Source organism: Microtus oregoni, unplaced genomic scaffold, assembly GCF_018167655.1.
Source record: "Microtus oregoni isolate MIOR12 unplaced genomic scaffold, Mior012 000071F_ref0000514, whole genome shotgun sequence".
NCBI classification, from domain to species: domain Eukaryota; kingdom Metazoa; phylum Chordata; class Mammalia; order Rodentia; family Cricetidae; genus Microtus; species Microtus oregoni.
Window position 1 is genome coordinate 200,886 of NW_024543978.1, and position 23,334 is coordinate 224,219.

Consider the following 23,334-nt stretch of genomic DNA (forward strand, 5'->3'; position numbering starts at 1 on the left):
TGGGGACCTGGTTGCTAGGCAACTCACAGAAGTGTTGCTAGGATACCTGTCCAACCAGAAAAGGCCAAAGCAGACAGACGCCCCAGGACTCAGCATCCCAAACTGTCTCCAAGGACTTGTCTCTGCAGCTGAGACTCAGAAACACATGGATATTCAAGGAAACACACGAGGACACATTCCTGCAAATAAACAGAACACATACAGAGATGCCCAGACAGGCATAGTATAAATGCAGACACACACGTGATATGTGCCCAGAGACGCACACAAAGATCACATATTCAAACCCAAAAGGTGCATGCAGACACAAAGGGAAAAAATATACAAAGAGAATGTGAGCTAGGGTGGGAACAGGCAGGCACAGATTAAGGCCCTTAGATATGGAGCACACAGGAATGCATTCTCTGTCTCCGTCCCTCTCTGTGTCTCTCTGTCTCTCAGTTTCTCTTCCTTCCTTCCTCCTTTTTCCTCCCTCCTTCCTTCGATCCCAGACCAAGTTAGCACCCTGATCTCAAAAGTATGAGGGGGTAGGAACTCAGACAGGCTCAGACTCCTGAAGCATCTTCTCCAAACAACCTCAGAGTTCTCAACCAAGCTGTCTCTGCACCTCTACAGAGCCTATTTTCCAAATGGCCTTCACCTGCCTTCCAGTCCAGGCTCCAGATTTGGAAAGAGGATGCTGTAAGCATTGTAAGTGTAGGAAGAACAGAGCCACAGAATGTCCCTTCCTCTCATGGTCTTGAGTTAGCTCCTGTGTGCTTTGTCTTGCCCCACTGCATGGATCCCACACCCAAACTAGCTCCAGTCCTGCCTATTCTAAGAAGCCTTTCTTGCCACTGTCCTCAGTTCCAGGAGTCCTTGGATCAACCTCATAGCCTCAACTATGACTCAGCTAAAACTGTCAGGTAAAACTGAGCTCTGATCTCAGCATATATCTGTAAGTGTGGACCAACAGAATGTGGCTCAGAGTCCACGTGATCAAATGTTGTCTCAGGCGGAAGAATAACTTGGTCATCTGATAGGTGAGATGGCCAAAATGGGCACCGGTGGTACAGAGGAAATAGCTCTAGCATCTTGAGCCCAAACAGGAACTCAGCAAGGACAAATGGGCTTTTCAGAAGGGAAGAAGCAGGATGATACAGAACATAAGTGAGACAAAGGGGTCTGCAGTAGAAATGTCACATGAGAGTATTACTGAAGATCCAGGTAACTCAAACAAGAACACGGCTCAAGCATACAGTTCACTGTTGAAGCCACCAAGAGCTGTACATGGGTATCAGAAACATCTAGGCAAGGTTCAGAACAAGACTATGTAGTTCTGGTTGTCCTGAAATTCACTATATAGACATGGTGGCATGCAGGTAGACATGCATCAAAATGAGGAGAACACAAGTCAAATAATCCCAAGCTAACTCCAAATACGGTATCCTAAGGTTTTTCTTTATTAAAAGGGAAAACTCGTGGAACAGGAATGGGGGTACAACATCAAGGTTTGGAGCTTAGGTAGAAAAGGGCAAGCAGGCGGGACTACAGCCTTTTGGTACCCCAAAGCCATGCCTCAACCTGATCCAGCCTCTCAAAGGTTATTGGCTGAAGGAGGCTTCCCATCACCTCCCCGTTTTGTTTAAATAAGAGAGTTCCAAACCCAATACAGAATTACAAACAATAAGAGTAGATAGTAAGTATAAAAAATAGAATTATAACTAGCATAAACAATATTAAGCAAGGAACATATACTAAATGTTTCAACAATTATTCTATTGTAAGAAGTCTAAATCTTGTATTAGAAATGTCTTGACTAAATCGTAAGAGGAAAGTAACTATGACTATCTAATCTTCAACCCCATCGAAGGCCTGAGAAGGGAGCTATTACTTGAGCAGGCAGGAAGTGAAACCAAGCAGCTTCCAAAATGTGCAGTAGATGACAGAGACAACTGGCTACCTGGGCAATGACCCAAAGTCTCATTTGCAATGTTGGGGCAACCAACATTTGGCTAAGGCCTAGAGTAATTGACAGACCATTTTCAGAGGAGGAAATTTTTTTTCAAAACTGTCTTACCCTGTTTTGGCAAGGTTTGGCAGTCTTTTTTCTTGTATCCTGCTTGTCCAGTCTGGACACTGTACATTTTGTCAGTGGTCAAGGCATGGGCAGTTCCTTGCCCAAAGGTCAGTTTTGCCAAGAAGAAAACATAATTAAAATTGATGGCAAAGTCAGGACTGATATAACCTACCCTACTGAGCTCCTAGATATCATCAGCATTGACAAGACTTGAGAGAACTTCTATCTGATCTATGACACCAAGGGGCACTTTGCTGTTCATCATATTACAGCTGAGGAGGCAAAGTGCAAGTTTTTCAAAGTAAGAAAGATCTTTGTGGGCACAAAAGGAATTCCAAATCTGGTGACCCATGATGCTTGAACCATTTGTTACCTTGACCCCCTCATCAAGTTGAATGATACCATTCAGTCTGATTTGGAGGCCAGCAAGATAACTGACTTCATTGAATTTGGCATTGCTAACCTGTGTGTGGTGACTGAGGATGCTAACGTGGGAAGAATTGGTGTGGTTATCAACAGAGAGAAAAAAATCTAGGCCCTTTCAATGTGGTTCACACTGAAACATGACAATGGCAACAGCTTTATCGCTAGACTATCCAGAATTTTTGTTGTTGGTAAAGATAACAAACTGTAGCTTTTTTAAAAAACTGTTTTGACTGTTTACTCTTTGAGGAGCTCATCGTCCAGCTCCCAAATAAATCACACAGAGGTTTATTCTTTTTTATGAATTCCCAGCCTTAGCTTAGCTTGTTTCTAGCCAGTTTTTCTTAAATTATTCCATCTATCTTTTGCCTCTGGGCTTTTATTTTTCTCTATTTCTGTAGCTGGCCCCTGGTGTCCTCCTCTCTTTCTTTTCCTTGCTTCTTGATCCCTCCTCCTAGATTTCTCCTCCTATTTATCCTCTCTGCCTGCCAGTCCCACCTATCCTTTCTCCTGCCTTGCTATTGGCCGTTCAACTCTTTATTAGACCCATCAGATGTTTTAGACAGGCAAAGTAACACAGTTTCACAGAGTTAAACAAATGCAACATAAAAGAATGCTACACATCTTTGTATCATTAAAACAAATATTCCACAGCATAAACAAATGTAATACATCTTAAGATAATATTCTACATTTCCCCCCTTTTTTCTAAATAAAAATGAAGTTTTAGCTTTAACATAGTAAAACTACATACAACAAAACAGTTATCAAGTAAAAATTACAATATTCAGTCCATTTGTATTTAGCAAATTCAGAGAAAATGTTCCATTATCTAATCTTAGTGATTCCAAAGTTTTACACCTGATTTACTTCCTATTGTAACTAAGTAATGCTATAACTCTAATTATTTAGTCTTTAACTCCATTAAAGACCCCAGTAGGAATTAATATTACTTAGCAACAAAAATATCTTGCTGTCTTTGACAGTCACCCAAAGTTCCTCTGCAATGTTGGGGCATCCATCTCCAGCCTACAGGCATAGAATATCCAGAAGACTTTTTAGTGAAGCAGGAAATTTGAAGGATTATCACATTGTATTGACAAAGTACATCAGTCAATTTCCTCTCTGTCCTGCAGAATGTCTGGCAGACTCTTCCATGAAGCAGAAACTCTGAAGGACTGTTTCACCATGTTTTGGCAAGGTTCAGCAGTCACTTTCCTGTGGGTCCTGCATGTCCAATTTATATAGCAGTCAAGCAGTCAAGGCAGAAGCAGTTTCTTGCCCAAATGGCTAGCTTTGCCACAGTGAAAGCAAACTCTCCATGGAGAGTTTCTTTGAAGCCCATCACCCTTTTATAAAGTAAATTGGTGCTGCCTAAAGAAGATATGTCTTGTTGTGACAGGTCCTAAGTTAGCAAAACATTTTAAACACCGTAGTCTATAGGTTTTTTGAAGTGTTTGAAGACCATTTATCTATCTAAAATGCATCTCTGTACGATCTTGAAAAACATGCCTAACATATCTAAAAATTTGATTATCATAGATAACTAACTACTAACATATATTTTTTAATTATCCTAAATACTTTATAATAATAGCTTTCAAAAACTGGAATTTTACCTTACATTTTTAAATGAACTGTATAGGTACAATACCTTTAAAAAGGTAGAAGCATATATACAGTGTAACAAAAATAACTTTAAATTTGTATCAACATGCTATATTCTCCTAGATAATAACAAACATTCATAACCCACCAAATAACCAACAGCCACTCACACTGCTTATTGGGAATGTGGGTGCTGTTTTGTTGTTTTCTCTAGACTGCTTCCTATTGTTGTGGGCAAAGCATCTTTAGGAGTTCCTGAGAAAACTGAGATAATGACCAAGTTCTGAGAGGACCAGCAGTAATCTTTGTTGATATATATCATCTGTCAAGTTTCTGGAGGTCTCCCTTGATCAAACCTGATCCGTATCAACCTGGAACAAATCCACAGCCTCTTGTTTCCTGTGAGATCAAAAGCAAAACCACTTGTCCAATAAAAGGCATCTTTGAAGCTGCATTTTACAAATGCATTTTATTACTTCCATTTTAAAGTTAAGGCATTCTTAAAATCTAGGCTGGTTTATTTCATCAGTCAGTCTTTAAATCCCATGTCTCTTGGGAACTGTTTATTTATTAGCATTCAAAAAATTCAAGATCATACAGGATCCAGACTAGGTAACTTTTTTCTTTTATATTACTTTTACTCTCTCTTTAAAGACTTTACTTTTAATATTTCTTAGCTGTCCTTTTCTTTCTTTCTTTCTTTCTTTCTTTCCTCCATACTCTTTTCCTTTCTTCCTTAAGCGTGTGCACATGTAAAACCCACTGAAACCTGTTTAGAGGTTTTTCCGTCTGCACTTCTTTTACTGTGTATCTTTTAGCAATTTTGACCCTGTGAGCAAAGTTTAAACAGTTAAACTACAGCTGGGTCCTCCGGGCTGCTCTATTGCCTGGCTCCACCTGTGAAAACCAAGCCTAAAGCCCTCGGCCGTAGTTGAAGGCTCATTTGACCTGGAACTGTATTTAAAACCCAAAGCTCTGGAATGCCAGTGCTTTGCACTGTGGCAGGCATTTTTTTAGTTTTTTTGTTTCTATTTAACATTAAAAAAAAGGTCATTTCTATACAGCAGAACTTCTTAAAGAAGCCATATCCATTTTTTGGGGGGTTTTTTTGTGTTTTGTTTTGTTTTGTGTGTGTGTGTGTGTGTGTGTGTGTGTGTGTTTTAAGCTTTCTCAGGCCATATGGAAATTTAAGAACTCAGTGTTCATACACCAAAATGTAGTTGTTGGGTTTCTTTTTTTTTTAACTCTTTTGACTCTTTACTCTTTGTGGGGCCCACTATCCAGCTTCCAAATAAATCACATGAAGGCTTATTCTTTTTTTTTTATGAATACCCTGCCTTAGCTTGGCTTAATTCTAGAAAGCTTTTCTTAAATTATTCCATCTATCTTTTGCCTCTGGGCTTTTATCTTTCTCTGTTCTATATACCCTTCCTCTTACTCCATGTCTTGCTGTGTAGCTGGGTGGCTGGCCCCTGGCGACCTCTCTCCTCCTTTTCTTGCTTCTTCATCACTCCACCCAGATTTCCCCTCCTATTTATTCTCTTTGCCTGCCCGTCCCGCCTATCCTTTCTCCTGCCTTGTGATTGGCTGTTCAGCTCTTTATTAGACCAATCAAGGGTTTTAGACAAACAAAGTAACACAGTTTCACAGAGTTAAACAAATGCAACATAAAAGAATGCTCCGTATCTTTGTATCATTAAAACAAATGCTCCACAGCATAAACAAATGTAACACATATTAAAATAATATTCTACAACACAAACCATGGGTTTCTCTTCCCCAAGAAAAAGGAATCTACCTCACCATCACTTGAAGAGAGAGAGAAGAGGCTATGGGCTAAACAGAACAGCGGGTGAAATGGTCTCTAGGAACCAGCTGGAACAAGTCTTTCTAGGGTTAGGGACATGCTAGAGGAGGGTGATCAAACACCATGATAAATGTGGTGGTTTTGATAAGAATGCCACCCAATAGGTTCATATATTTGAACGTCTGGTTCCCAGTTGATGGGTTGTTTAGAATTGGAAGGTATAGCCTTGTTAGAGGAGGAGTCTCACTGGGAGTGGAGGTTTCAAAAATCCAAGCCAGACCCAGTCTGGCTCTCTGTGCCTGCAATTACAGATGAGATGTTTGCTCTCAGTTACAGCTTCATCAGATGCCTGCCTACCACCACACTCCCTGCCGTGATGGACATCGACTAATCCTCTGAAATTGTAAGCAAGCTCCCAGTTAAATGTTTTCTTTTGTAAGCTACATTGGTCATCATGTCTCTTCACAGTAATAGCAACTCTAAGACAATGAATATATTACTAAAATTAGATAGAAAGAGAGATGTACTTCAGATTGAGAGAACATAGAAAGGGCCATTCCTAAGGTGTTGCTCTCAAGAAGCACCTCTCCCTCTGTGTCTCAGGATGCTCTCTTTTAGGCAAGAGTGGCTTAGGACATCTAGGGTATCAGCCCTTCTGATGATATCCTCTGGAAAAGACATGTATTGTTCCACCTGAACCAAGAATGGGTTATAGAAGAGTCCAGGATTTCTATCAGTGACACTTATTTCTATCAGACACATTAAGTGTGTCTCTAGCTAGAAAAAACAGAAACAAAGCAAACCAAAGTAATATACAAACCATGCTTTATCCGGATAGATCAGTCACTGACAGTCTGGCACACTTGTTGTAAATAGGGGTGGCGGGGTTGCGTTCCCAGCACCCTGGCCGCCTGCTCGGCTAGCTTAGCTTATGCCCCGAAATAACAACACACAAACTGTATTCATTTAAACACTGCTTGGCCCATTCTCTTCTAGGCTAATTCTCACATATTAATTTAGCCCATTTCTAATCATCTGTGTGTAGCACCCCAAGGTGTGCTTACCGGGGAGATTCTAGCCTAGTCCATCCTGGGTCGGAGCTTCATCCCGGGAGCGGGACATGGCGTCTCTCTCAGGCGTCTGCTCCCAAGAGGAGAGCTGTCGAGTCTCTGAGCTCACTTCCTGTTCCTCCCAGCGTTCTGTTCTGTTTACTCCTCCCACGTATCCTCTAACCAATAAAATGGGCCAAGGCAGTTCCTTTATTAGCCAATGACCTTCCTCCATCACACACTCACTAACAATACTTTAAGATGAAACTCAGTATGAGTTTCCAAAATGATAGTGGTGAGGAGACAGAGACACAGCTCCACGTTGTCAGTTTTAGCAGCCTGAAGAGTTTCCCTAGACTCTTAGTGAGCTCAGCTAAGACCAAACCAGGAGCACTGGCTTTGACACTGAAAAGAATTTTAGGACTAATCAAAATAATAAAGATATTTAAACATAAGCATAAGCAGGAGGGTAAAGAGAAAAAATAGCTTCTCAAAGAGAAAATAAAGGAGCTGAGGTGATGGTTCAGGGCTTAAGAGCATTTGCTTTTACAGAGGACCAGTCCCCAGCACCCACAGCAAGCAGTTTATATCTGACTGAGCCTCCAGTTCCAGAGATTCCAACACCCTTTCCTGGTCTCCAGGGTCACCCAAATACAACTGGCATACAGAGAGAGACAGAGACAGACAGACACACAGAGAGAGACAAAGACAGAAGGGGAAGGAAATATAATTTTTTAAAATGAAATATAATCACAGAGGCCAGTCGAGGGCATTGGATTCCTTGGAACTGGAGTTGGCAGACTCTTGTGAGATGCCATGTGGATATTGGGAACCAAACCTGAGTCTTCTGGAAAAGCAGCCATACCATGAGCCATGTCTTAGAAACAGTAGATTGTAATTAATATTCAAGGCTTCAGCCCACCAGGAGGAAAACTCTCTGATGGGAAAACCTCATTAGGCAAGGCCAAGAGGAAACAGACTCAAAAATATCTTCTGCTTCCATCTGTAACTTCACATGTGCTGTGCAAATGTTCCTACATCATGGTGTGTTCATCTCAGGATTACATCCGGACCTACTGGGCATTTTTATCTGTGGATTATAGTTATATTTTGCTTGTAACCTAACAAATAAAGCTTGCCTACAGATCAGAGTACAGAGCTAAGCCACTTGTTAGCCATAGAAGCCAGGCAGTGGTGGCACACACCTTTAATCCCAACACTCAAGAGACAGAGGCAGACAGATCTCTGTGAGTTCAAGGCCACCCTGGGTTACGTAGGACTGAATTTGTCTAAAAGAAAAACAGAGCTTATGCAAAGGTGATCCCAGCACTTGGAATCACATGCCTTTAATCCCAGCAATTGGCAGGAGGAGATAGCGGTGATATGGCTAGGAAGAGAAAGGAATATAAGGTGGGAGGAGACAGGAGCTCAGAGGCAGTCCAAAGATTCATAGAGATGGATTCAGTCTAAGGATTCAGTCTGAGCAAGTAGTCTGAGGTTTCATAGAGACAGCATTCAGTCTGAGGTTTCATAGAGATGGGATCGCCCATTCAGTCTGAGGATTGGTAGAAGTAAGAACTCTCTAGTGATTGGCTGCTGTGCTTCTCTGATCTTCAGGGAAGCTTTATTTGTTAGATTACAAACAAAATATTATTACAGTGGATTATCAAGGAGATTATTCATCCTTAAACTGTATTATCTAATTGATATTAATAGTGTTAGCTTATACAGAGTTTTGATTAATAAAAATGAATGCAAAGAAATGCTACACAGTAAGGGCTTATAAGTTCTCCCTAGGAGCTGCTTTAGATCACAGCTGAGGTTGACATTAGGAACAGTTATATTTCCCCAGCCACCAAGATATCTGTGCATTATTAGATGATATAAAGATTCAAAATAGCTTTAGATTAGACCAAATGCCTTGCTAATGGTTTTTAAGATAAACTATTCACAGAAAAGTAATCTTGTTTATAAGGACATAGCTAAACTGTCTGATTTGCTGAGCCAGTGTTAAAAGTGTAAAGCAACCTAATTGCATGAAGTTTCCTTGCTAGGTCTGGCTGATAACCCAGGAGAATGATTAACTCTCTGTACAAATTCCTAACCTCGGTTTTATGATATGGGCATCTTACCTGAAGACTCAAAGTTTAGCCAACTGTTTTTTATGTATAAAAATGTTGGGTCCTGGGGGCTGGAGAGATGGCTCAGCGGTTTAAGAGCATTGCCTGCTCTTCCAAAGGTCCTGAGTTCAATTCCCAGCAACCACATGGTGGCTCACAACCATCTGTAATGAGGCCTGCAGGAAGAATACTGTACACATAATAAACAAATAAATAAATATTTTAAAAAAATGTTGGGTCCTGAAATTGCACAGGTGACAGGGAGCAATTAGCCAAGGTCTAGAAACAAAAACAGCTTTTGTTCAGAGATACCACAGGGAAAGATTTTCTACTGGTCAGGGCTACTGAAAATAATTTGACTTTATAGCCCCGAGAAAGAGTAACAAGTTTTTTGTTTGTTTTTTTATGGTCTTGAGTTACACGCAGGACAGAACATACATTTTGAGATTTAAAGTGTCACTATGACTTGGAAAGTGCAGTTGAGCTAAGACTAAAAGACTTCTATTACTCTGAACCCCAGCTAAAGAATTTACGACACACCTTTCTCTGTAAACACAACACTCTCTGAGTCAAGAAAGTTTTTACAACTTCTGATCACAGAACGTTAGTTCAAAATGTTTCATACACTCAGAAGTGTAGGATATAGTACACAATTTCCTTATTTTTCTTAAACCCCCGAGTAGTTTAAGTTTATAACTCCTTTAAAGTTCCTTATAAGATTACCTCTTTAAATAGGTAACAAAATAGTTGATTTTTTTCTTGACTATCACAATTTGCAGGCTGTGAATGAAAGAGTTCGTTAATTAAAAAAATGCCTTGCTCTGTGACAAGTTATTTAGGTATATTGCGTGTGCGTTGTCAGGATGACTCTGATTTTAATCATTTACTTAAGAAATGGAAGGTGGGGGCTGGAGAGATGGCTCAGAGGTTAAGAGCATTCCCTGCTCTTCCAAAGGTCCTGAGTTCAATTCCCAGCAACCACATGGTGGCTCACAACCATCTGTAATGAGGTCTGGTGCCCTCTTCTGGCCTTCAGGCATTCATACAGATAGACTATTGTATACATAATAAATAAATACATAAAAAAAGAAATGGAAGGTGACCTTTTGTGTGACTGCTGTGTATTGCCTGAAAGGTTTTGCTGGGAATTAAGCTGTGGCGAACAAAGGAATCGGGAGCATCATGAAAGGACAACATGAGGGAATAAAGAAAGAATCCATCAGAATGGGTCTGAGTGTCTTCTTTCCTAAGTCTCAGTTTGTGCTGCGCTGTGAACTTTCCCTTCGAGTCCTGTGTCAGCCTGGAAGCTGGTTCTTGGGGCTGCAATACAACATCTCTCCAACCCCACAAATGGGATGATTTTTAATTAATTTAATCAGTGTCTATGCTTATGTCTGTGTGGGGTGTGTACACGTGAGTACGAGTGCTCTCAAGGCCGGAGGCATCACCTTTCCCTAGAACTGGAGTTACAAACAGTTGCAAATCACTCCACCTGGATACTGGGAACCACACTCAGTTCCTCACAAAAAATGTTTATGCTTGTACGCTTTCAGCCACCTCTCCAGTCCCCAGAATTTTTATTTTTATTTTTATTTAGACAGGGTCTTACTAGGTAGCCCTGATTGGCCTGGAACTCACTATGTAGATCAGGCTGACCCTGAACTCACAGAGATCTACCTGTGTACTCTGCCTCCTGAGTACTGGGGATAAAGGTTTGTGCCACTGTGCCTAGCACAAATAGGAATTTTTAATATAATTTTTTCTCTCTACATACACATAATAATTTTTCCTTTTATGTGAATTTTTCCCTCTTAGGAGACAAAGGAGGAAGTAGTAAGGTCAGAAAAAGGTGCTTAACAGAAAGGTGTTGTTCTCAGAACTTACCTTTACTTTTGACATAACAATTAAAATTATTTTAAAAGTAATTCCTTTTTTGAGACAAATTCTCACTATGTAGCTTTGACTGGCCTAGAATTCCTATGTGGATCAGGCAGGCCACAGACTCATACAGATCAGCCTGCCTCTGCCATCCCCAGGGTTCGGATTAAAGACATGCTCTACCATGCCCCACAATTTCCTATTTACTTTTAACATTTACTTTTAACTTAGATTAGTTTTTAGAGGTCCTATTAATTTTTGTATATGGCCAATTTTGTAATTTCTTTTTATTTAATGATTTTTAAATTCCAGTTAAGCACGCTATCCATTTATGTTTTGTTTTGTTGCCTAGGCCTTCTAGTTAAGTGCACAAAATAATTTAGAAATAGTTAATATAAAATCAGGTTGCCTTTCCCATTGTTGTTGTTGAGACAGGGTCTCAATATGTAGTCTTGGCTGGGTTGGAACCTGCTATATACACTAGGCTGGTCTCAAACTCACAGATAATCTGCCTGCTTCCTCCTCTCCAGTGCTGGGATTTAAGGCATCCAGATCACCACCCCCTTTTATTAACAATTCACATTTTATTAATAATTAACAACTTCAATTAACATAAAACCAGTTGGAGTACCAAATATGTTTGTCTTGAAACACTTCCTCCCTTCATAAGACTAGTATGGAAAGGGTGTCCAGCGAGAAACAGACTGACGCCAGCAAATTAACAACAGGGACTAAAGGCAAACAAAAAAAACTGAGTGGTTGGAAATCAAAATGCTTTCAAAGCAAACACAATGGATAATTCAGATAGTAGTCTACAGTGCCTTCTTATAGAACAGAATTTCTCCTGCTTCCTGTGTGGTCCTACCCCACACTGCTGTGTGATATTTTGTTTGTTTTCTGACAAACAGCGCTATGATAACAATAATTTGACAGACAAAATTCACTCCATATCAATAGGTTATGAAATCTCAAAAACTGGTACTGAGAGATTATCTGAAAGGATTCATACTGGTGAAATTGACAATCAAAATCTGTTAAAAAGTTATGACAAGCTAGCAGATATAACATCCCTCCAGGAAAGCAACCTACATGCCACCCAAATGATTTCTAAGGATGAGAAGATATTATTAATGAAAACTTTTAAAAACTTGGAATCACATATGCAGAATGAGAACCAGAAATTAATTGATTTGATGAAATCATTAAAAATATTCAGAAGTCAAGAGATTCAGACTTTATAAAAGACAGTGATAAAAAGATTTGAATCGGCCGGGCGGTGGTGGCGCACGCCTTTAATCCCAGCACTCGGGAGGCAGAGGCAGGCGGATCTCTGTGAGTTCGAGACCAGCCTGGTCTACAGAGCTAGTTCCAGGACAAGCTCCAAAGCCACAAAGAAACCCTGTCTCGAAAAAACCAAAAAAAAAAAAAAAAAAAAAAAAAGATTTGAATCGGCCGGGCGGTGGTGGTGCACGCCTTTAATCCCAGCACTTGGGAAGCAAGGCAGGCAGATCTCTGTGAGTTTGAGGCCAACCTGACCTACAAGAGCTAGTTCTAGGACAGGCTCCAAAGCCACAGAGAAACCCTGTCTCGGGAAAAAAAAATATTTGAATCGATTGAAGAACTTTTCAGAACTGATATACAAGGAGAGGAGGTACAGGCAAAAGAGAATAGTAAAGATTTAGTATCACCAATACCTCTCAAAATCAGAGATGACTTACCAAGAGTTTCAGCTACTGATCCTGTTATTACCTCTGGAAAATCAGCAAATATTTAATACCCAAAAGGATATATAGAATGTTAATGGGAGCCTATATGTATGAAAGATCTAAAAGATATTAATCAAGCAGTAATATCTTATGGCATGCATTCATCATATGTGAGGGAGTTGGTAAAGACATGGGCTTCAAGAAATAAGGTCAGTTCACGTGATTGGCATCAACTAGTCTCAGCTGCACTAGACCATGGTCCACAGCTTCAGTGGAAGAATTTTTGGAGGGAGTAAGCTAAGGCCCTTGACCACCAAAGTAGAATCATAGGTTCTGAGGCCTTCTATAATCAAATTCTTGGTGAGGATCCTTATGTTGATCCAGATATTTAAGCTATACACAATGAACACATCTTGTCCATATGCCCTACAGCAGCCTTGAATGCTTGGGACAAGATTCAAGAATCAGGAAACATAATTGGATCTTATACAAAGGTTATATAAGGCCCAAGAGAATCATTTAGTGACTTTTTGCAAAGATTAACTAAAGCTGTACAAATAGGGGCGGCAGATCCAGAAGTGAGATGAGTACTCATTGTCTTTCTTGCTTTTAAAAATGCTAACTTAGAATGCAAAAAGATGCTTGGGCCCTTAAGGGTCAGATCATCACCAATGAACAAATGGATCTTACACACAGCCAATATTCAGTCCCTTGACTATAACACTGACGTTTGGATAGAAGTGATTTCCAAAATATGAAGAGACATTAAAATACCAAACACTTTAATTGTGGTAGAATAGGTCATCTGAGAAGGAATTGTAGACAGGGCATTCCTAGAAATAATGTTTCCTATGGGTATCACCCAAATAGAAGACCCAAACTTTCTGTGTTATACAGAAGATACAGCAAAGGCCAACACTGAACCAGTGAGTGTAGAGCAAAAAAAGAAAAACAAGGGAACCCGTTACCATTGGGAAACTCTTTGAGGAGCCTCTCACAGGCCCCCAGGTCAAACATGGTCCAGTCATTCCCAGTCACTGTGGAGGACATGCCTCCACAGAAAAATTAGAAAATCCAATGTCATTTATTTAAAAAAAAACAAACAAACATACTGCTCTGAATGATAGAATAACCATGGAGAATGAATCAAAAAATTCCAACAGAAAATGAAAATGTATATTTTAGTAGACTTCTATAAATGACCAAAGACCAAAGGTAAGAGTACAGATAAATAAATTATAACGGAAGGATTATTATTAAACACAGGTGCAAATGTGACTATTACTACTTCAGAATCATGGCATCCAAATTGGCCTCTTCAGGAGGCAGATGTTCAATTCTTAGGAATTGGAACCCTATATCAGGTAAAATAAAGCACAAGATGGGTTGAATGCATAAGGCCAGAAGGACAGAGAGAAAGAAGTCCTCTCTTCCTTTGAAGTCTCCAGGAAAAAAATGGGGCCCAACAACATTGACTCCACCTGTCTCATATGATCCCATTCAGCTGATAGCACCACTTAAAGGTCAGCTTTGAACTACAGACTGCTCAGAGCAATTTCAAGGTGGCTAGCCAAGATGATCCAGCCTCAGACTACCCTAGCTAGAACTTGAGACAAGCCCTGCACTTTTCCGTTATACATAGACTGGACAAAAAATGATATAGCTACCTCTCCCAGGACTTGACAACTAACCCAGATTTTTTCTTTCAGGATCCCCTAAAGATAATGTCATCCCCAAACAGCAGGAAATAAATTTAAGAATACGATGCCCATATTCCCAAGAGGTAGGATGGGTGCTTTTTGGTCATTCAATGGATTATGGATATTATAGATATTAAGATAAAAGGGTAGATTATTGAATCTACTCTGAAAAGAAAAAAATGGAGGATATAAATATGATAAGATAAAAAGGTAAATTATTGAATCTACTTTTAAAAAGCAACCATTAGTTTTAAATGTTTTACATTAGATTGGACTTTTATATATTGTATACAAATATTGTATATTGATAAAAATTGACATTAATTTTGTTAAAACATACTGTACAAACATTTCTAATCTTGTTCAAGTATTACACCTATACAGCTTTAACAATGTAATGCAAATTTTTAGTTCTTGAAAACTATTATTACCAACTATTTAGGATAATAAGGAAATGCAGGTCAGTAGTTAATCTCCTAGTATAAACAAACTTATAGTCACAGTAGGCAAGTTTCCAAGGTCAAAAAAAGATTTATTTTAGAAAGACAAGTTATTGGCCGGGCGGTGGTGGCGCATGCCTTTAATCCCAGCACTCGGGAGGCAGAGGCAGGCGGATCTCTGTGAGTTTGAGACCAGCCTGGTCTACAAGAGCTAGTTCCAGGACAGGCTCCAAAACCACAGAGAAACCCTGTCTCGAAAAACCAAAAAAAAAAAAAAAAAAAAAAAAAAGACAAGTTATCTTCAGACACTTCAGAGATATGCAGAATATGGCATTTAAGATGTTTTAATAACCTAGGTTCTTCTTTTTTATGACAATGAGACACATCTGCTCCTGGCAGCACCAATCTACTTCAGAGAAGATAAGAGACATTGAAGAAACTCTGGAGACAAGGAGTTTACTTTCTTTGTAGCAAAAGTAAGTCACTGGGCAAGAAAATGCCCCTGCCTCGACTGCCTAATTAGACAAGCAGGACACAAAATATCCTGCTTTATAGAAAAGTCTTTTGAATAAGCTAGGGCTGTAGGCTGAAGATGGATGCCCCAACGTTGCAGAGGAACTTTAGGTGACTGTCCAGGCAGCCAGCTGCTTCTGTCATTTCTCACATTTTTTAGAAGTCACTTGCTTGCACTTCCTGCTTACTCAGTTAATATTATTTCCTTCTCGGGTCTCTGAGGTAGCTGAAGATTAAATAGTTATAGTCTCCCTTGCTTACGAGTCTCAGAAAAGAAATTCACTAAAGAAATGTAAAGTATATAAGGTTGAGAGACACAAAAAAATAATTTTGAGCCACCATGTGGTTGCTGGGAATTGAACTCAGGACCTTTGGAAGAGCAGGCAGTGCTCTTAACCTCTGAGCCATCTCTCCAGCCCCACAAAAAAATAATTTTGGATATTAATGCAAGTTATAATAGAAAGTAAATTAGGTACAAAAATTTGGACTCACCAAGATAGGATAGATATGGGGACTGGAGAGATGACTCAGTGGTTAAGAGCACTGACTGCTCTTCCAGAGGTCCTGAGTTCAATTCCCAGCAACCACATGGTGGCTCACAACCATCTGTAATGAGATTTGGCACTCTCCTCTGGTGTGGGGGCATACATGGAGGCAAAATGTTGTATACATAATACATAAATAAATCTTTAAAAAAAAAGATAGGATAGATATGGAGTACTTTCTCTGAATTTGTCAAATGCAAGTGGGCTAAACATTGTTGATGTATTTATTGCTTGTATATATTGTATATAGTTATTGTACTTATTTTATGTAGTTTTTCTTATATTAGTTATAACCTTCTTTTATTTTAGACAAAAAAGGGGAATGTGTGGCATTTCAATTATATTTTAATAAATAAAGCTTACCTGGGGATCGGGAAAGTAAAACAGCCCCACTGGGCAGCCTTGCAGACCAGGCCACAACATGTACCTTTAATCCCAGCCCTAGAGAGGATTATAAAACAGGAGGAGACGGCTCTCAGACCCAGTCTCATTCTGAGATTCCTGGAGGCAGGATCGCCATTTTCAGACTGAGGCTGAGGTAAGAGCCAGTGGCTGTTGCTTTGCAGGTCTTCATGTTGAACCCCAATTTCTCTCTCTGAGTTTTTATTAATGGCGCTTCAAAGGGAGACATAAGCACAAGCACTGGAAATATCACACTCATTAACAGATTATAGATTTAATAATTGATGTGGGATGATCATATAAACAAAGTGATTAATATGAGTAAATTATAGAATTAAGAGTTGAACTATACCAGGCATAGCAGTACACTCCTTTAATCCCAGCACTCAGGAGGCAGAGGCATGCAGATCTCTTTGAGTTCGAGGTCTGGTCTACAAAGCAAGTTCTAGGACACCTAGAGCTATTTATTACACAAAGAAACCCTATCTAAAAAAAAATTATTGAATTGCATAAGGCTTTTTCTTTCTGAGCTTGGGGGAGCTCACTTAATTTAATTATACATTTAAGTTTATAGATTTTTCCCACAAATTCTGTGGGAATGTTTTGTGTATGGCTGTTTCATCTGCAACTATATTTCTTTAAGGTGAAGAGTATTTCATTTTATATATACAGAGAAATTTTTCAATATCCATTTTTCTGTTGATACACAACTAGTTTGATTCCAAATCTTTAATATAGTGAATAAAGCAACAATAAATATGGAAGCACAAATATCTCTATGAGTAGAGTATGAAGTTTTCTGCCCAGAGGTGAAATAACTAAGTCATACAGTAGTTCTAATTTCAATTTTTTGAAAAATCTATAGATTCCCACAATGGCTGTATTAATTTGCCTCTCACCAACACTGAATAAGGGTTCCTTTCTCTCCACATTCCCTCCAACATCTGTTGTCAGATTGATTGATGATAACCATTCTGACTGGGTGAAGCAGTAATGATTTCAGCCACAATAAGGCTGATACTTCCAGATTCTAGGGGTCATGCAGGTGCAGACAAGCCCTCAGGCAGAAGTGCCTCATGGCCCCCAGGGATGTAAAGGGCTCCACATGACCCACATGTGGCATGGATTACATCATCCACGTATGACTCAGTTAAGCCCTTGCTCGCATGCGTGAGCCTCATCATCTGTGTATGACACAGCCACGTCAACCCCCTGTGCGCATGCAATAGGTAGCTTTTAAAAGCTGGATACACCATCTTCCTTTCTCTTTCTCTCTCTCTCTCTCTCTCTCTCTCTCTCTCTCTCTCTCTCTCTGCACACTGACTTCCCCAGGCCTGTAAATTATTTAAGTAAACACTGCAGATCCCCAGTGGGCAGCGAGCCATGAGACCACACCGCAGGTCCCTGAAGTGGCGGTAGGCAGCGGGTCCCAGGCAGGGATGGCTCAGTTCCCTGAGTGGCTACAGTGGGCCATGAGGGGCAGCAAGTCCCAGGCAGGGAGCCACATGGTGAGTGAAAGACTGAGATGGTTAGACATGCCAAAAGACCACACCACAGATCTCCAAAAGCAGCTGGTCCCAGGCAGGAAGCCATGTGGCAGGTGAGAGACAGAGGTGGACAGGCACACCATGCAGAGTGAAGTTGGATATTTATTTAGTGGGTTATGGAAGGGAAGGGCAGAAGGGGGAAGAGTAGAGAGAGAGGCAGAGAGATGGAGAGAAACAGAGAAGGGGGAGGGAAGAAGTGGGGAGAAGTGGGGAGAGACAGAAGCTGCCTCTTCAAGAGAGAGACCGAAAGAGAAGGGACTCAGGCTGGAAGCTGAAGATCTGCTTGCCTTGGTGGACAGGGGAAGAAGTGGGCTTGTCTCTTAAAGGGACAGGACAGATCATTACAGAAGTAGTAGCTTAAATTTGCATTCCAATGATGAATAAGAATATTCAACACTTTTTAAAGTAGTTATTAAACGTTTGTGCTTCTTCATTTGCCCATTTGTTGATTGATAGTTTTGTCTCTTTGGTGTTTAATTTCTGCCTTTGTTTTGTTTTTATTTTTTGGAGACAGGGTTTCTCTATATAGTCCTGGCTGTCCTGGAACTCGTTCTGTAAACCAGACTGGCTTTGAACTCAGAGATCAGCCCACCTCTGCTGGGATTAAAGGCATGAGCCATCACAGTCCAGCTGTAATTTTTCACTAACTCTGGTATCAGCCACTTGATTTTCTTCCATTCTTGGCTATTTGTTGTTTTGTTTTTCCTTTTCTGTACAGAAACTTTTTGTTTTGTTTTGTTGCTTTTTTGTTGGTTTTTTTTTGTTTTGGTTTTGGTTTTTTGGTTTTTCGATACAGGGTTTTATGGAACTCATTCTGTAGACCAGGCTGGCCTTGAACTCACAGAGATCCACCTGCCTCTGGCTCCTGAGTGGCAGGATTACAGGAGAGTGCCACCACTGCCCGGCTTATACAGAAACTTTACTTTCACGTCATCCCATCTGTTGGTACCTAAGGTAAGGTCTTATGCTGTTGTTTTACTTAAAAAGTTCTTGCTTACCCCAATACCTTCTATGTCTTCTTCTAAAAGTTTCAAGTTTTAGATTAAGGTCTTTAATCCATTTTTAATTGACTTTTGTACAAGGCGAAAGATAAGAATCCTTTCATTCTCCTGCAGCTTTGCCAGCACCAGTTGTTATAGTCTAATCTCTTTCCAATGAATGTTTTTGCCTCCTTTGTCAAAACTTAAGTGAGCAGATTTTCTCATTTCAGGTCCTCTTGTTTGGGTTGGGGCTTCACCCCAGTCCCTGGCATCCATGTGTCCAGGGAGTCTGGAATGTTTGGGTGGAGGGTTCCACTCCAGGCCCCCTCCTCTGGGAGTTGCCTAGTCCAGACTCCACTTTCAAGAAAGCCAAATGGTGACCCCTCCCCAGAGAGACTCAAGACCACTCCTGCAGGCTATTTAAACTGCCCACCAGAGAATGAACGCATAGTCTTTCCTGTCTTCCTTCCCCCTCTCTGTGGTCTTTCCGGTCTCCCTTTTCTGGCCACTTGGGAGCACTGGCATCCGTTAAACCTGGGCATTTCCTAATTTGGTTTGATTTGGTCTGATTTGATTATTGCTTTGGCCGAGAGGCTTATTGGGATGTAAAATCTCTCTCTCTCTCTCTCTCTCTCTCTCTCTCTCTCTCTCTCTCTGTGTGTGTGTGTGTGTGTGTGTGTGTGTGTGTGTGTGTGTGTGTTCATTCTCTGAGGGGCAGTTTAAATAGCCTGTGGGAGTGGCTTGAGTCTCTCTGGGTAGGGGTCACCATTTGGCGGGCTTTTCTCAGAGGTGGATGCTGGACTAAGGCAACTCCCAGAGGAGGGAGCTTGGGATGAAAAGTTCCACCCAAATATTCCAGACTTTTTGGAGGCTGGGGTGAAGCCTTAACCCAAACAAATGTTCCACAACTCTGCAAAAGGGGTTCCCCATAAGTTGTCCGTCCACTTGTGGGTCTACCTTTATAAATCTGTCAGCTGTGCATTTACTGTATAGTCTTGTGGGCTCCAACACTTATCACCATAATTTGAAGTCAGGTATTATAATACTACCTATAATGTTCTTGTTGCTTTATTTTTGGTTGGTTGGGTGGGGTTTTTTTTCTTTTTTTTCGAGACAGAGTTTCTCTGTGTAGCTTTGGAGTCTGTCTGGAACTCGCTCTGTAGTCCAGATTGACCTTGAGTTCACCGAGATCTGCCGGCCTCTGCCTCCCAAGTGCTGGGGAGCACCATCACCACCCGACTTTTGTTTTCTGAGAGAAGGTTTCTTTGTGTAGCCTTGACTATCTTGGAACTCACCCTGTAGACCAGGATGACCTCAAACCTAGAGATCCATCTGGTTCTGCCTCCAGAGTGCTGGAATTAAAGGTGTGCATCACCACCGCCCAGCCTGCAATGTTCTTATGCCTTAGGATTGCTTTGGCAATTCATGCCTTTTGTGGTCCCACATGAATTCTTATATTGCTGTTTTTCTAAACCTGTGAAATATATGAGAATTTTAATGGGTATCACATTAAATCTGTAAATTAATTTTGGTATTATAACCATGTTCACAATATTAATTCTACCAATCCAGGGGCAAGAAATGTCTTTCCATAATCTAGTATCTTTTTTATTGTTTTTGTTGTTTTGGTTTTTCAAGACAGGGTTTCTCTGTAGCTTTGGAGCCTGTCCTGAACTAGCTCTTGTAGACCAGGCTGGTCTTGAGCTCACAGAGATCTGCCTGCCTCTGCCTCCCGAGTGCTGCTATTACCAAGTGCTGCTATTAAAGGCATACACTGCCACCGCCGCCACCACTAACCAGCGGATGCTAGAAATTGAACCCAGGTCCTCCAGAAGAGCAGTGTTCTTAACCTGAGACATTTCTCCAACTCACTTTTTCAAACCCTTGAAGTTTTTGTTGTTGAAGTCTCTCACTGATTTGATTAAATATATTCCTAAATATTGTTTTTTTAAAGTTATTTTGAATGGAATATTTCTTTTGATTTCTTTCTCTGAGAGTCCACTGGTGGTATAAATGCTTTGGTTTTTGTTGTTGTTTTGTTTTGTTTTCTTGATGTACTTTGTTTTTTAAAATTGTTTTTTATGTATATGGGTAGTTTGCTGCTGAGAAATAATGCTTTTGTGCCCTATAAAGATTTGTCAACTGTATTGGTTTAATAAATTGCTGATTGGCCAGTAGGTAGGAAGGAAGTATAGGCAGAGCAACCAGAGTAAGAGAATTCTGGGAATAGGAAAGGCTCAGTCTACAATTGCCATCCAGATACAGAGGAAGCAAGATGAAAAGGATGCACTGAGAACAGCTACCAAGTCATGTGGCTAAACATAGATAAGAATTATGGGTTAATGTAAGTTGTAAGAGCCAATAGACTAGTTTGTTTCTTTAAATATTTATTTATTTATTTATTTATTCATTCATTATGTATATGTGTGGTTCTTTGGGACTGAACAGCTGCAGAACCAGGTGGGACAGAAACTTCTGTCTACAGTTTGCCTACATGTGTGCCTGTGCACCAGGTACATGCATGGTACCCACTGAGGCCAGAAGAGGGTGTCAGATCCCCTGGAGCTGGAATTATAAATGGTTGTAAGCTGCCATGTGGGTCCTGGGAATTGAACCCAAGTTTCAGGTTCCTCTGAAAGAGCAGTAAGTGCTCTTAACTACTGAGCCATCTCTCTAGCCCCTACTGGGTTTTGTTTGCTTGCTTGCTTGCTTTTGTTAATGGATTTTGTATCCTTCAACTTTATTGTGTTTATAATGTCCAATAGTTTTCCAGGAGACTCAATAGGGTGTTTAAAGAATTGTGCTATCTGCAATTAGAGATAGTTTGACTTCTCCCTTTCCTATTTTATATCTTTCCCTTGTCTAATACCTATAGCTAAGATTTTGAGCACTATATCAAATAAGAAAGGGGGAATGAATGTCTCTTTTTCAACTTTAAAGAGAATGCTACCTCATATGTAAAATTTAGACAATAATGTGTGTGTATAAACAGATGTATATATGGTTGTAGTACAATATGTAGAAAAGAGAAAAAGAAAGACTAAATATTAGGAGATGAAGAAGAATTGAATGCAGGTAAGAACACAAGTTATGAAAGAGGATAAAAAGCTAATTGTTTTTCCTTTTTTAAAAAAATATTCATTTATTATGTATACAATGTTCTGTCTGTGTATATGCCTGAAGGCCAGAAGAGGGCACCAGACCTCATTACAGATGGTTGTGAGCCATCATGTGGTTGCTGGGAACTGAACTCAGGACCTTTGGAAGAGCAGGCAATGCTCTTAACCACTGAGCCATCTCTCCAGCCTACTAATTGTTTTTCTAGTTCTAACTTAGTCAAAGGTATTTTGGAGTTGGGTGGTGGGTAAGTGCACAAAAATGTATTTGATACTGAAAGAGTAAAATCCAATGTGAAGCTACACAGTTTTCAATACAAAAGGCTGTTTTAACTGTATAGAAGTTCATTGGGATGTATAGATGTGGGGTCTTGCTAATTTTGGCATGTGATTTTTTTATGATTTATTTATTTATTATGTATACAGTGTTCTGCCTGCATGTATGTCTGCAGGCCAGAAGAGGGCACCAGGTCTCATTACAGATGGTTGTCAGCCATCATGTGGTTTCTGGGAATTGAACTCAGGACCTCTGGAAGAGCAGTCAGTTCTCTTAACCTCTGAGCCATCTCTCCAGCCCCAAGAAAGTGATTTTTTTTATTTGCAAGTTTCTTTATAATAAAAGTTATTTAAAAATTGAACTAGTTAGAAAAATTGAACTAGTTATTTTTAAAATCACTAAATTAATGAGTGCTCATTAGATTATAGAACTTTAAGACCTGCCATCCAAGGTTAAACAGGGTTAGGGTTTAGCAAAACTCAAGTCTCATCTTGGTAGACCTCTAGACCCCTGAGATCCCAAACTTGCCCCAGAATTGGTGAAAGGGGGTTCTGAGTTCCCACAAGGATTTAAGGTGGGCCTTAATCACAAAAATATCTGTAGGAGCTCTGCCCAGAAAGCTAGCTCCAAGGAGTCAGAAGCCAGCCCCCAAGACCAGGACAGTGAATCTGAGACCCATGTGTGAAAAACTCGCAGTGACTTCGAAGGGACCATGGAAGAGGACCTGGGACAGAATACAACACACACACACACACAGCCCCAATTCCTGTACCTTAATGCTTGCATAGTGGTGCACCGGCACTGCCAGGCTGGGAGGGTGGGGCTCCAGGTTGCTAAGCAACATAGTCAACAAACCCAGAGACTCAAAACTGAAGTGTTTTCCCACGGAAAAGGCAGAAAGTATGGGGGTGTGAGGACTTGGGGTGGGGAGGCCTGGATGCTGAGTTGGTAGGTGGGCAAGGGGTTAGAAAATTTAGGGGAGAGCACACAACTATGTCTCTACCTCTCACCTACAGGAAGTCAGGAACTGCTGCTGGGTCAGGGACGGTTGCTAGGCTTGGTTTCCTTTTCCCACTTTGAGCCATTCCTCCTTTGTCATCTCTTCCCTGGGTACTGCTCCCCACATCTCTACCCACGGGCCAGAAGGACAGAGATTGAACTTCT

The 23,334-nt window shown here is 40.5% G+C and overlaps 1 pseudogene; it reads left to right on the forward strand.

The window, feature by feature from the left end:
* Positions 1-1,027: 1,027 nt before the first annotated feature.
* Positions 1,028-5,946, forward strand: LOC121440787 (annotated as a pseudogene).
* The last annotated feature ends 17,388 nt before the right edge of the window (positions 5,947-23,334 follow it).